We start from the raw sequence: 15081 nt of genomic DNA, 5'->3' as shown, positions 1-15081 counted from the left end.
AATTGTGGTGCTGGAGGAGACTCTTGAGAATCCCCTGGACTGCAAGGAGAAGAAACCTATCCATTTTGAAGGAAATCAGCCCTGAGTGCTCGCTGGAAGGACAGATCCTGAAGCTGAAGCGTCAATACTTTGGCCATCTCATGAGAAGACTCCCTGGAAAAGACCCTGATGTTGGGAAAGTGTGAAGGCAAGAGGAGAAGGGGACGACAGAGGATGAGATGGTTAGACAGTGTCATCGAAGTGACCAACATGAATTTGACCCAACTCTGGGAGGCAGTGGAAGACAAGGAGGGCCTGGCGTGCTCTGGTCCATGGGGTCACGAAGAGTCGGACACGATTTAACAACTAAACAACAATGCTAACAAAGGCTGGTAGGTTTTGTATTCTGAAATATCTGGAGTGTATCAGTGTGCTTTCCAGGGGGTTGTTTCTGAGCTTCTAAATCAGGTGCAAATGTGTTCAGAACAGCCACTAAGATGGGAGTGACTTGAGTCCCTACTGAAGAACATCTCTGTCCTTCTTTGAATCCTGCCACCGGGAGGCAGTGGAAGACAGGAGGGCCTGGCGTGCTCTGGTCCATGGGGTCACGAAGAGTCGGACACGACTTGACGACTAAACAACAACAACAAGCATTCACACGAAGGGAACACCACCCTAGAAGGCTCAAAGCCACTTTATCAATGTGATGAGTCAGACTAGGGATTCACGTTTGGAGTGTCTGCTCCATTTTTATCAAATAATGTGGACAAGATCAGGTGCGTTCAGAGTCAAAAGTTATCTAGTGTAGGTGCATTTCAAGGGTCCAAATATCACACAGCCTCCCTTCTCCCTCACCCTCCCACGCTTTTGCTGGCATTCAATGCTCCCTCTTTTAATGTTTAGTGAAATAGCACTGAAGAGACAGGACACGGTAAGCATTTGAATTAGCGTGGTAGAGCTATAACTCCAACACTAAACTAGGAGGAGAAAAATATCTATTTTTTAATGAAGTTTCCAAATTGCACAGCAGCAACAGTCCTATGCCGGCAAAGGGTACTCAAAAGGAGCAGGGTTGATTCCCACACAACACCTATCTCTGTGCATCATTGAGTGTCATCTGGACATGCCCAACTATTGCCCTGAATCAGTGGATCTTAAACCTTGGGTAACCCAGGTGTTCTAGGGCTGGAGCTCCCAGAAGCCTTCAACACCAGCACTGCTGGCTGGGTGTTTCTGGGTCTTGCATTCCAAGAACAGCTGGCATTACCCAAGGTTGGGAACCACTGGCCTTAGGGACCCATACAGGCAATTACACAAGTCAAAAGCTATACAAAATTATGGAACTAGAAACACCATCAAAACATACAAATAGACAGCCCTGCTGGCCAAATAAAATATAGCAGGCACTGATGGCTAAAGACGAGATTTATTTATTTATTTATTTATTTATTTATTTATTTATTTATTTATTTATTTATTTATTTAACTTATATGCTGCCCACACTACCCGAAGGTCTCTGGGCGGCTTACAGCATTTAAAATACAATAAAAAGGCAAAATAAAAGGGCAAAATAATTAAAATGCAATTAAAATATATATTCTAAAAGTTGCCATCAGACCCACATTTGATGTTATTTCATTTGATGAGATTTATTCGCAGTTAGCAAGAACATGTAGTCAACAGAATAAAGAAGAAGCAATGGGAAACACAAACGCAGACAGAGGGACAAATACCCATTGATTAACCCTTGTTTGCTTGCTTATTTGCTTGCTTGGTTAGGATATCTATACAGTGATGCCTCGCAAGACGAAAATAATTCCTTCCGCGGGTTTATTTATTTATTTGTTTGTTTATTTTATTTATATCCCACCTATCTAGTCAACTCAGGACCACTCTAGGCGGCTAACAAACAGAGAATAATAAAAGTAAACATACATAACACAGCATAAATTGTTGTTTCGTATTGCGAAAATTTTGTCTTGCGAAATGCGATTTCCCATAGGAATGCATTGAAATTTAATTAATGTGTTCCTATTCGTCTTATGAAGCACAGCCATAGAAAAAAATTGTCTTGCGAGTCACCAAAAAAATTGCAAAACCCTTTCGTCTTGCGAGTTTTTCGTTGCACGAGGCATTCGTCTTGCGAGGCACCACTGTATTCCACCCTATATCCTGAGATCTCAGGGCAGAGAACAGCAATAAAAAAACAATATAAGACAATTCAATAGTTTTAAACCATTAAAAGCATTTAATATATGAAAGACTGCATACATTAAATCCACCAACAGTGAGCAGTTAGCGGTCTAGCTACTGCACTTTGCACTTGCTGCAGTATCTGTCCTGCCTTTAAGGGCAGCCCCATATAAAGTGCATTACAGTAGTCTAACTAAAGTGGGTACTGTAGTTCATTGCACTGTTCCTCTTTATAAGGAAGATGGGATGAGAAGGGTTTTCAGCACTCAGGGAAACAGAAATGTTACAGAACTCAGAAAAGAGTTTAAAAGTACAATATCCAGAAATCCTCAGACACATGCCAGCTATGGGGTTCTGGGAGTTTAAGTCCAAAATAAGTAACTTTTCTAAACTGTATTTGTATTCTGTTTAAAACCTGATGATTCTGAGTGCAGTCACTGAGGTCTGGATCTGCCAATTCTTGAAATCATCAATTTTTGTAACTTTCAAAACATAGTAAATTTTGTCAGATCGGGAGACACAATCCAGGAGAAAAATTACCAGTTTGCTTAAAGTGTATGGTAGCTCTTAATCTTACCAGGTTTTACCACTGATCATGGATAGGAAATAAGAAATCTGGCTATTTAAAGCTAGCAAAGCTTTTGCATGGAACTGAATTCTTATTTGCAGCCCGTGAACTGTTTTTGCAGAAGAGAGTTCTGGTCTGCGGCCCAGGAAGCTGTTACACTGAAGTGAGCTTTGGTTTGGAGGCCAGGAGGCGACTGCACTTTTATACAAAGGTAAATTCTGGCTTGCAGACCGGGAAGCTGTCTTACAGAACTGAGCCCTTGTTTGCAGCCTAAGAAACAGCCACACAGCAATGAGTTCTGCTGTGCACTGTGTTAAGTATTTCTTTCAAAAAAAAAAAATAGTTATAGGCAATAAAATGATCTGATCATTATTTTCCCATTTTGTTGGCAGTGTGACCAGAGATACAAATTAGTTGGGAGTAGGAGGGAGGCAGCGAAAGCAATAAAACATTTCTAGCAATAGTCAAGGATCTCAGGCTCTTACAGCAAAACAAAAACTCAACAGATCAGTTCTCCACCTGGGAGAAGAAAGGCATTAAAACTCAAAGAATTAGTAGACTTTGTTGGTAGTGTAACAGCTCACTCTGACCCATCAGAAGAAGCTATTGGTAGCGCAAGCAAAAATGAATTACTTTACAGTCGTGCCCTGCTTAACTATTGCCCCGCATTACGACGAATCCGTTTTATGACGATGTTTTTGCGATCGCAATTGCAATTGCAAAACGATGGTCTAAATGGGGGAATTTCATTTAGCGATGATCGGTTCCCTGCTTTGGAAACAAATTTTTGCTTTAAAATGATCAAAAACAGCTGATCGTCGGGGTTTCAAAATGGCCACCAGGTGCTTAAAATGGCTCCCCCCTGTGCTTAGGGACGGATTCATCGCTATACAGGCACTGAAAATGGCCGCTGTATGGAGGATCTTCACTGGACGGTGAGTTTTTAGCCCATTGGAACGCATTGAACTGTTTTCAATGCATTTCAATGGGTTTTTTTATTTCACTTTACGACGTTTGTGCTTAACAGCGATTTTCCGGAACGGATTATCATCGTTAAGTGAGGCACCACTGTACCAACGGGCTGAGGAAGAAAGGGACAGCATTACGTCTGGAGGGAGCAGTAGGAAAATGGAGGCAAAATCTGCTTTTCCTCCGCACCAGCAGCCCTACAGGTTTCTTCTGTCCACCCGTACAAGACAACTGCTGAGCAGAATGGCCACGCAATGCCACCATTTCATTTCAGAGCTCTTGGCAGGGGGTCCGGTGCCTCATGCATCCAAACAGGATCAGTGCTGATCAGGCCAGAGAGTTTTGTGGCTTCGCATTTTTCTGTTCTCTCAGCCCCGACCAGCTGCTGCTGAACTCGGGGCTGGGAGATCAGCTGGGCATTGGGTACTCCACCCACACTGCCACCTGCCCAGCAGGTGCGTCCTTGCGGTTGCACAACTAGCAGGTGGAATTTTAGTCGGGGCTGGCACTGATGGGAGTGAAACATATGGCAGTTTTATTAGATTATGAACAGTGTGGAGTGGAGCTTTGCAAAGTTAATTTTTAGGTTATCGTTCCCGGAATCCTCAAATAGATTGCCTGGGTGTTGAGGGTGTTTTTGGCTACATATCCCATCCTTCTGGGAGTCCTGCCTGACAGACAGATACCTGACAGACACCTAAATGTGGCTCACCTGGGAGACAAGGGTAACCAGGAAGGCTTTGAGGCCTAGCTAGGCCTAGCTTCACTCCAGTTTCTTGTTCCTGTCCCAGTGCTCACTGGGAGTTTTCTTCCTGAACAGGAAGCAAGGTGGAACTAGGCCTAGCTAGGCCTCAAAGCCTTTCCGTTTAGGCCTTTTCCCCCAGATGAGCCATATTTAACTGTGTGTATGGTGTCTAGTCTGTCAGGTAGAATTCCCAGATTTGAAGAATTTGGGTTTATAATCCAGAAAATAGTTCAAATACAATGGCAGTATACCGTGTTTCCCCAAAAATAAGACCTAACCTGAAAATATCCCTAGTATGATTTTTCAGGATGCTCATAATATAAGCCCTATTTATTTATTTATTTATTTATTTATTTATTTATTTATTTATTTATTTATTTATTTATTTATTTATTTATTTATTTATTTATTTATTTATTTATAGTTCTTGCTATTCAGAAAGTCTTGGGACTTTGACCCTGCATGCCCTGCCTCTTGTCCACAGCAGCAGCCCCATAAGTGTTTACTACACCATTGCCTCTAACACAGAACATATTCTCATCCCATACATTTGGCTGTTGTCTTCAGTGTCTACTGCAGAGGACTTGAGCTATGTCGTTTTCCTTCATCATGTAGTGAAGCCACACCTTCATAATGAAGGACAGAGTATCGAATTAGCATCCAGAAACCATAGTTCCAAATCCCACTTGGCCATGAAATAAGCTAGGTGACTTTGAACAAGTCACTTTCTCAACCAGATGTACCTAATAGGATCCGTGTGAGGGAGAAGCAGTGAAGAGGAGGGCCCTGTATACTGCTTGAGCTCACAGGACAAACGGCAAGTTATATACGTGATAAGTAAGTAAAATTACATTTGCCTTGGAAAAGGTATGAAGTTATCCCTATTAAGCTACAGTCATTATATTTATTAAAATTTAAGAACCTGTGGCTTACTGTTTGCTTCCTAAAAGACAGAGTATGTTTGCCCTTTCTCAGTCTGATGAAAGTGTTTCATAGCATGGCATGTGATAGAACGCACTGCCTTATCAGGGCAGTCAGAAAATTACAGGAAAATAGTCTCTGTTTCCCACTAGTGGCTAATTCTGATATTACACCTTGAAAATACGAAGGTAGAAAAGTCAAATTAGAATTGATAAGAGATTGGAATAAAACTTGAAATAAATGTGTCAAAATGGCTCACAAATGTTTTTCAATACTTACACCGAGTAACTTTGCAAAACAACTCGAACTAGAACACTTTAATTGTTGTGCCACCCAGAGTATCTTGCTAATTCACTGGCTATTTGCATTTACATTAGGTTTGCATAACCTGCAGCACAATTAGCATTGTCGCTAATAGACAAAGTGCCTGGATGCATGTCAGGTCCACGGTTGGTCATATGACCAGGCATATAACTGGAACTCATGCCAGCACCTCATCAACCAGCCCCAATTAGCCACAGAAAACTACACAAAATGTCTGCAAACAGGATAGTGGACAACATAGTGTTACTTTTGAAATCTATTGATTTGACTGTGGCCACGTTCTTGACCTGACCTTTAAGAAAAGTCATCCCCCCCCCCAAAAAAAAGAGGGGGGAAATGCTTTTGTTGCCTTCTCCCAGTTTTGGAAGGAAGTTTTCAGGGTTTTGTTTTGTTTTTAATTATAAGTGATAAAGTGCATCAGCATTGCCCTAATGGCCGCGGATGGCCCGAAATGCCCCCCCCGCAGCGTTTTCGCTACCTCCGTAAGCAAGGGGAGGGCGCGAAAACACTGACAGGGGCCATTTCGGGTCATGCGGCGGCCATTTTGGAGCCGCCGATCAGCTGTTCTGCGGCTCCAAAATGGCCGCCGGAGGCCCCAATCGTCGCAAAGCGAGTGCGGCGATTGGGGCTGATCCGTATAGCGATCCCCAAAAAGGGATCGCTATACGGATTCTTCGTTAAACGGTGCGCTCGTTAAGCGAGGCACCACTGTATAGAAAATTGAAAGAAGAAGGAGCCAGCCCAGATATGTAGAGCCATCTGAGGTGCATATGCCATTTGGATGCAAGGATGACAGCCAATGGCAAATTGGGCTTCTATCCAAACTGAAGTTACCCTATTTAACCCATACCAGCCTGTTCCAAATGAGCTCATGTAGACAAGTCCTAAGTTACACCACCATTACCCTGAAGAATCACTGGTTACAAGTAACTTTGTTAGTTATAATTTGTTACTCTCAAACTCCAATCTTCGTCCCGTTAGAAAGGAGCAGATTTCCTGATTTGCTGTTTGTAGTTTGTTATTTGAAGCTCTAGAGAGAGACAGGCAACACCAGGGCCTTTACAGCCATTGAGTTGCTGTTCTCAAGAGTTTCAGCCGGCCTCTCACTCTTGGCTTCCCTCACCAGGTCGTTCCCACCAGCCACTGACCTGAGCTCCAGTTGCACTATCGGGTCTGCTGACATGCTACATGGGCACATTTGTGCGCCAGTCCTGCAGACAGCTGAAAGGATAAGAACACAGGGCATGGAGCCAGCACCAGTTCAGGCAGACTTGTCGGCATCAGCTGCTTGGCTTTCATCCGTGCTCTCTCTCTCTCTCTCTCTCTCTCTGGATCTGGGCTCCAAGGCTAGAGGCCAAGGATGGCTTTGATTTACAGGCTTGGGTGTTGGCCAAGCTTGGGACAAACTTGGCAGGAGACGTTTGCGGCAGCACCACCCTCTGGGAGGGCAGCGGGCAACCTCCCTCGGCCGCTGCTCTCAGACATCGTGGCATGTGGGGACGTCGGGAGAGGCAGGCCTGGAGAAGCTGTCTTGCCAGCTGGGAAGTGCCAGGCCCCACCGGCCAGCCGGCTGAGTGCCAGCTCTGCTTTGTCCTGCCAAAAGGAGAGAGGTCACCAGAATCCGAAGGCTCCTCCGTTCCAAGTCTCCCCTCTCAGCCCTATTAATGGATGCTCCCATTGCTTGCCTTCTGGAATCCCAAGCCTGCCTCCACCCATCACCATGGTGTCTGCCTTTTACCGAGGAAGCGCCTGTAAGCCCCGCGGTTGGGGAGTCGTAAACTTTGCTCTATGGCTTAAGCTTGCCAGAAGTTTCAAAGGCCAATTCCTGTAGACAAGAGAGAGGCCAACATATGGCCTCGGGGGCTACAAGAGGCCACGGTTTCTGCTGCGATTAGTAGGAACTAAACAGATGGAGGCTAGCATTTAAGTTCATACAAGCGAGTTTTTGTATACAAGAGTGCCAGGGTTGCATAGACACCAGGCTAAGCTGAATTAAAATGCTGCAACCTAGCAATTTGAGCTCCAGAATAAAAGCTGTGTTTTGTTACTTAACATGGATGCTTCAACCTTGTGTAATTTATATTCTTGTTTTTGCCCAGTGTCTTCTGCATAATTTCATCACAGGGATGGGCACGAAGCTATCCGAGCCATGGAAACCTCTACGCTAAAAAAAAAAAAAATAGAAATCTAATCGTACTTGGACCAAGCAAGACCAGATGTGGTGAGAGAAGGCTTCGTTTTACTATTTCATTTCATTTCGCTTTACTTTCTTTCATTATTTATTAAAATATTTCTGCCCCACTTTTTAAGCTGCCAATCTCAGGGTGAAGTACAGATCATAAAAGTTTTCATAACAAGAATGCAAAGCAATTTAAAATAAGTCGGTATCATGTTGACTGGCTCCTCTGTCTAACCAGAAAAATTATTATGTCTCTCTGTGTGTAAGTGTTAGGATGGCCGCTTACGCATGACTGGAAATGAAGAGAAAAGAGGACATCGATTTGCATAAAATGCCATAGACTGGTTTATGTGTGCGTCCAAATTAGAAATTATTTTTATAATTTAAACCAGATACGACGCTTCTCACCCAGGTGACTTGTTCTTCTGCTGAGCCTGTGGTTCAAGTACCAAACAAACTCAGGGTCTTCCATTTTTCTTCCTACGATTCCTTCTTTTCAAATCAGACTTGGGTAGGACAGCCATTCAAATGGAGGACACCTTCTAACAGAGGATTGTACCCTGACCACCCTTGAAACAGAGGACTGTGATCCATTAAAGAGGAGGTGTAACCACCTGCACACCGGTGTGCAGAAATGCATAAAAAGATGAGCGGATTTCCTTTCTGTACTGCCTAATATCTGGAGCTCCCTTCAGGGTGATGTCACCCAAAACAGGTAAAAGACCATAAAATATAGTGGAGAAAAACAGTTTGAATGTGTTCAGCAGTGAGGCCAGTAAGAGTACTGGGACAGGAAGGACCAGTAAAATTGAACTGACGTAAGTGTCCAGTTCTTCCTTCCATGCATGTCCTTCTACAAGCAGGCAAAGACCTTTCTCATCAGGCACGGTTTTCCTTAGTGACTGGTAGTCTGAGAGGGGTTTTAAATCGATTGTTGTGCTCTGTTGTTTAGATGTGTTTTAATATCGATCTTAGTTGCCATTTTAATTGAATGGTACGGTAGCTTAATTCATTTTAAATATTTGTATACTTCTTGTTGTATACTTCTTCTTTGTGCACAGCAGGAGAGGAAGCTGAACACGTTCCCTATGCGTTGTCTCCGACGCATTTTTGGTATCACCTGGCAGGACAAAGTTCCAAACAGAGCAGTCCTAGAACGAGCTGGAATTTTTAGCATGTATACATTACTGAAACGGCAACGTCTACGTTGGCTTGGGCATGTCGTGAGAATGGCTGATGGTTGGATTCCAAAAGATCTCCTGTATGAAGAATTAGTGCAGGGAAATCGCCCCAGAGGGAGACCACAGCTGCGATACAAGGATGTCTGCAAGTGGGAGCTGAAGGCCTTAGGAAAGGACCTCCACAGATGGGAAACCCTGACATCTGAGCGTTCAGCCTAGAGGCAGGCGGTCCATCATGGCCTCTCCCAATTTGAAGGGAGCCTTGTCCAGCAGGCCGAGGCAAAGAGGCAGTTACGAAAGCAGCAAAATCAGGGAGCTGGACAGGGGACAGACTGGATTTGTCTTCAGTGTGGAAGGGATTGTCACTCTCGAATTGGCCTTCTCAGCCACGCTAGACGCTGTTCCAAGTCCTCCATACAGAGCATGTTACCATAGTCTTTCAAGACTGAAGGATGCCTAATGAATGTTGGTAGCTTTTAAATACTGTCTTTTAATAATATGAGCTGCCTTACGTCCTTTTAAGGGCGATGGCAAAACATTCCTATGTAAGGCATCTCTGTCTGCTGATGTGGCTGCCGCCTAGAAGAGGTTATGCAAAGTAAAAAAAAAAAATCATTGTCAGACTTTGAGATCCTGCTTTCTTGCCCACCTAAGTGTTGTGGTACTTGAAGGATGCAATGCTGATTCAGATGTGGTTTTATTGGGGGCAGGGATCCCTGGATGTTCAGGTGCTTGTGTGAGAGGTACATTTATTCAGAAATACACAGGTTGAGCCGATATGCAGCTACTATTTATTTATTTATTATCTATTTCTTTGCTTGTTTTATTTATAGGCCACCTGTCTCAGAAGAATAAAATTTAAAGCATCGTAAGTTAAACATTAAAAAACAAACGATACACTAATCAAAGTACAACTGAATAATAAAAAACCGGTAGACATTAGAAACTTAACTTTTGAAAAATGGCATTCAGGGACTCAGTTGTGATGGTTAAAAAGCCAGCCTGGAAAAATGGGTCTTCTTGAGCAGTCAGCAGAAGGACGAAAGGGAGGGGGCCAGCCTGATTTACTGTGTCCCCATCAACCGTGCTTGTGCTGGCAAAGCAGCTATAGCAGCCCCCCACTGTCCAGTGGTGCCACACCAGATGTCCAGAAGAGAAAGGTAGCATTTCACTTTGAGATGTCTTTGGAAGCCCACTGGGGTCCTCTCTCTAACTCAGGTCACACTCCTTTGCACACTGACATTTGCCTTATACCCTCCCCCCCCACACACACTGGGAGTGTGGCGGGGGGAGAGAGAGAATGATATGTTCCGAATGGCTCTCACCTTCCCGTAACCAGGTATGTGGCAGTCATTTTATTGTGGTTGTTACCTGTTGCACTAACAAAAGATGCTAGGCACGGCAATGATGGCCATCTTTATTAAGTCCTATTCTCCTGTCCAAAGCACAGTCTAATACTGTATGTGCAAGTGTTAATATTGCAGCTGATAAAATGGAGAATGCATAGAGCTTAGACTGGAGCCTGCTATGCTTCTTAGGGTCAGGAGACCAAACTCCGGGTGAGCAGCAAGGAGAAGTTGGGAATGGGGCTGTTAACTGGCTTCAAAGCTGGGATGTCCATCGCCACCTATTCCCGCTGGTATCAGGGCTCACTGGATCAGCATACGTTTGTGTTGCTCCAGATGGTATGATGAGCCAAAGTGAATGTAGCTATCTGATCTTTCCTCAGTCCCTTCCCATCCTGGCTTTTTGGCATGTCAGAGAAGGACTGTAATAAGTCACTCAGAGCAAGGAGGAAAGCATGAGCATCAGGACCCATGAGATTTCTGGTTGCACAACCTTAGCAGCAGTGACACGAAACCTGGAGGTGTAGGGACTGGCTGGCTGGCTGGCTGGCTGGCTGGCTGGCTGGCTGGCTGGCTGGCTGGCTGGCTGGCTGGCTGGCTGGCTGGCTGGCTGGCCGGGCGGCCAGCCGGCCGGCCGGCCGGCCGGCCGGCTGGTTGGTTGGTTGGTTGGTTGGTTGGTTGGTTGGTTGGTTGGTTGGTTGGTTGGTTGGTTGGTTGGTTGGTTGGTTGGTTGGTTGGTTGGTTGGTTGGTTGGTTGGTTGGTTGGTTGGTTGGTTGGTTGGTTGGTTGGTTGGTTGGTTGGTTGGTTGGTTGGTTGGTTGGTTGGTTGGTTGGTTGGTTGGTAGGTAGGTATACAGTCTCATTAGTGCACACACTACTTTGGGCAGTTTATAAATTAAAACTTTAAAATCCCACAGACTTTGCATAACAGTACATATGACAATATGGCAGTTTTAAAAATCATACAAAAAGGAAAAGATAGAACAAGAAACATTCAAATATTGATATTAGCAACCTCTGGTAAAATCAGTTGCTGAAAGCAGCTTTCAATAGTTATGTTCTCAAAAATTTCTTGAACATAAGGAGGGCAACCCGTTCCAGAGAGTAGGGGCCACCACCAAGAAAGCCCAATTCCTGCAGCCTGCAAAAGGTCAACAAACTCTACCCAGCCACAAGGACCAGGGATCATTGCACAAAAAAGACCAGCGAGCGACACCCATCAATCACAGTGACTAATAATATTTCCCCCCCCCCCCTTATCACAACAAAAACATCCTATCACCCTATCTCCTGAAAAGGACAAAAGCTGTTCCCACAGCTATAAATACTCAACTATCCAACAAACAGCAACAGAGCATGGACAGAGTTCCTACTCCAGTCCTCTGAAGATGCCAGCCACAGAGACTCGCAAAATGTCAGGGAGAACAACCTTCAGAACACGGCCAAAGAACCCGAAAAACCCACAACAACCCAATTCCTTGTCTTCACCTTTCTGGTCTCCCTCAGCGTGGCCAGTTTTAGCAACATGGATTGAGAGGAGTCAATGAAACGGGTAGCTGATTTCTGGGAGAAACAGTCTGACAAATATCAAGGTTACACTGTTAAGGGCTTTATAGGTCACAACCAGCACCTTGTTTTAAGTGTGGAAATTGACAGGGAGCTAATGACTGGGGATATATGATCAAATTTACTGTTCCCAGAAATCAGTCGGTTTCTTTTTCCTTTTGTTTCTCTCCTGTCCTTAACCATTTTAAATGTTTCTCCCATTATCCATCTCAGTTGTACAGTAGGACCCCCTTATCTGCAGGATCAGTATCCACTGATTCACTTATCCACAGTCTGAAAATATTAAAAGAAAAATCCCATAAATCTGTATTTCTAACAGCAAAGTTACCAGAACTGGCCAATAGGGGTAACTAGAGACCACGCTATGTATAGTGTTCACTATTATAATAGCATTATAATTTGTGTTTTTTTCAGCATTCGCAGAGGGGGGAGTGGAGGCTTGGAACGGAGATCCCGTGGATATGGGGCTCCTACTGCAATTTGTTCATATTGTGTCTGTGCAAAACCAGCGTCATTTCCCTTTCAGGACCAGAACACGCATATCCAGCAGGCACAGAAGCCACCTGCGGATTCTTTAAAAACAGGGAAAGAAAGGGAAAAGTAAGATATCCTTCCAGTGCATCTCATCAATGCAACAAAGCAGTTCTTTAGCCAAATTGGCTTAACTTACATTTTTAAAACCCATCTCTTTTTTTCCAGAGCATCACAAACTACCTCACCCGCTCACGGGCTGAGGAGAAAAGTTTTGTGGTTTCACTGTACTTGTGTGCAGAATGAGACAGATGGGGATTTACATCACCACTTCATGGATGGCTTTCGCACCTCAGGATAAACCCAGCTTTAACTTAATTGCCATTGCAATTAAGACAGGATCTGCTGTAATACCTAGTAAATGCATGGGTAATTTTTCTGTACTCTCCACTCTGTATACATGGAACCTTTTAAAATCATAGCTAAAAACAACTAGAAAGAGCGCCGGTCGTGTGGATGCATGGCTGAGATAGGAGGAGAGGCGATTCTTTTCTCCCATCTCCTGCAGTGAACAGTCCCCTGGATAAGAAATAAATAAATAAATAAAGGAACGTGCTAAGAGTTCAGGCTCCAAGCCAATAAGCTATGATACTCTACACTATTTTATTCTTAACTGTTATATGTACAGGAAATAGATTGTCCTGGAGTCCAGACAAGACAATAAATTCCTGCAATATCCAGGCTAGTTCTGGATGTCTGGAAACTTTTATCACAACTCCTTTACTCGTGGGCAAGCTGGGTTGCTCACAAAAAATATGCTCCCCTGACTCTTTTCAGCTGTATTATCGGGTGGCGCCTGGAGTTCTGGGTGAAATTCCGGATCTCCTGGGTGCCTGGCTTCTCATCCACTTTTATGACAGAGAGAATGAAAGGTGAGGCATTTTTCCCTGTGTCACAATCCAGTTTCCTTCTTGCAATTACAGCTAACGGGGCTGGGTTGTAGGATACAGATTAAGGCTTCTTCAGACTAGGTTAGCAATGGTGATGGTGGGGAAATAGTTTCCAACGAGGCTACAGGGAGAGATGCAGGATGCGGCAACAGTCAGAAATAATGGTGGCCATCAATGCAAGGGGCAAATGTCATCCGTTTCTCCTGTTCCTCAGAGTCCCATACTCTCTGTTATCCTGTCCAAGTGAAAGCCAGACAGTACATTACAATTAACCCCTCGTTACAGTTGAAGCCACATTAGTGTTTTAAGAGACATGGCTGAGGCTGACTTTCACATCTGCTATTTACAGTTTGCTTATCAATGGAAGACCAATCACAAACCACAGTGTGCTTATTTGCAAATTTCAGGACACGAGTGAATCTCCTGCTGTGACACTCACACAAGGTCAGCACTCAAGGAATTCCTTCTTCTAAGCTATCTATAATGTATAGTTGGGCCCTCAGTTGCCAGGTTGCAAAGTGGTTTGTTTTTTCTTCTTCCTCCTCCAGGGAAATGTTTGTGTATGTTGGAAACACTTGTATATACACTATTTTAAATGCATTTTTCTTAAGTTACACATTTTAAACACCTATGTTTCATTGATGAAACAGTGCCCGGACCAATTTTTCAAGCACACATCTTTTTTTGTGTGTGCCTTTACTCGCATATAATTCCAAACAGATGGGAGGGGAGGAAAGGAGTCTGATTTTCTCCAATGCAAAGTGAAAAGATACTGTATGCATTTTTATTAACAGCCCTACAGACACATAGGTGGAGGGGGTGGGTGGGTTTATGAGAATTGCTTTCTTTTCTGTAATGGTCAGGTCAGGACCCAGCTGGCAGCTGCAGACCTGGGCAGACCCACTGCCACGAAGCCAACTCTTCCCCCCGCCCCTTTAAAAACATTTAGTCAAACAGATGCCCAGCGAACTCTTCGCTGCCGAGATTCCAGCTGCTTGCGTCCTCTCCATGTCCCCAGTGTCCCTGTGGTCCCACTGGGGACATGAAGGTGGTAGGAGCAGCTGAGGTCTCAGCAGAAGGCGGTTCAATACTCCCACATAGTCCTGTGGGGAAGCCCTCCTCCAGTCTTCCTCTAGTTCGGCCCCCTTTCTCCTCTGTAAATAGGGAAATTAAGACTGGCCAGGCTTGCCAGCGGTGTTGCAGTAGCTACTGAGATGTGCATGCCAATGGCTTTGAATAGCCCCCCCCAAAAAAATCTCTTTGTAATAACTACTACAAATGCCCCAGCGGGCAAAATCCTGTTTGCAAGCAAGGAGCATAATGAATCTGCTGGAGGAGCACTTTGCTTCTCATGATCTCTGACTTGGAGATTGCCTTAAACAACGTGGAGGTTGTCTTGTGATCAGCACGAGGATTTCTTTATTGGCAAGGAGATAATGAATATACCCGTCAGCAGAAAGAAGATAATTATGCATAGGAAAAGCCACTGTAGGTTTGGAAATACTGTAACAAGCAGGATCTAAGCCAAAGAAACTTCCAAGACCTTAAGGATGCTTGAGACAAAATAGGCTCGCTCCTTCCTTCCTTCCTTCCTTCCTTCCTTCCTTCCTTCCTTCCTTCCTTCCTTCCTTCCTTCCTTCCTTCCTTCCTCCCTCCCTTCCTGCCTGCCTGCCTGCCTGCAACAGGCT

The sequence above is a fragment of the Pogona vitticeps genome, chromosome 3 (genome assembly GCF_051106095.1).
Source record: "Pogona vitticeps strain Pit_001003342236 chromosome 3, PviZW2.1, whole genome shotgun sequence".
Classification (NCBI taxonomy): Eukaryota; Metazoa; Chordata; class Lepidosauria; order Squamata; family Agamidae; genus Pogona; species Pogona vitticeps.
This window is presented reverse-complemented; position numbering follows the sequence as displayed.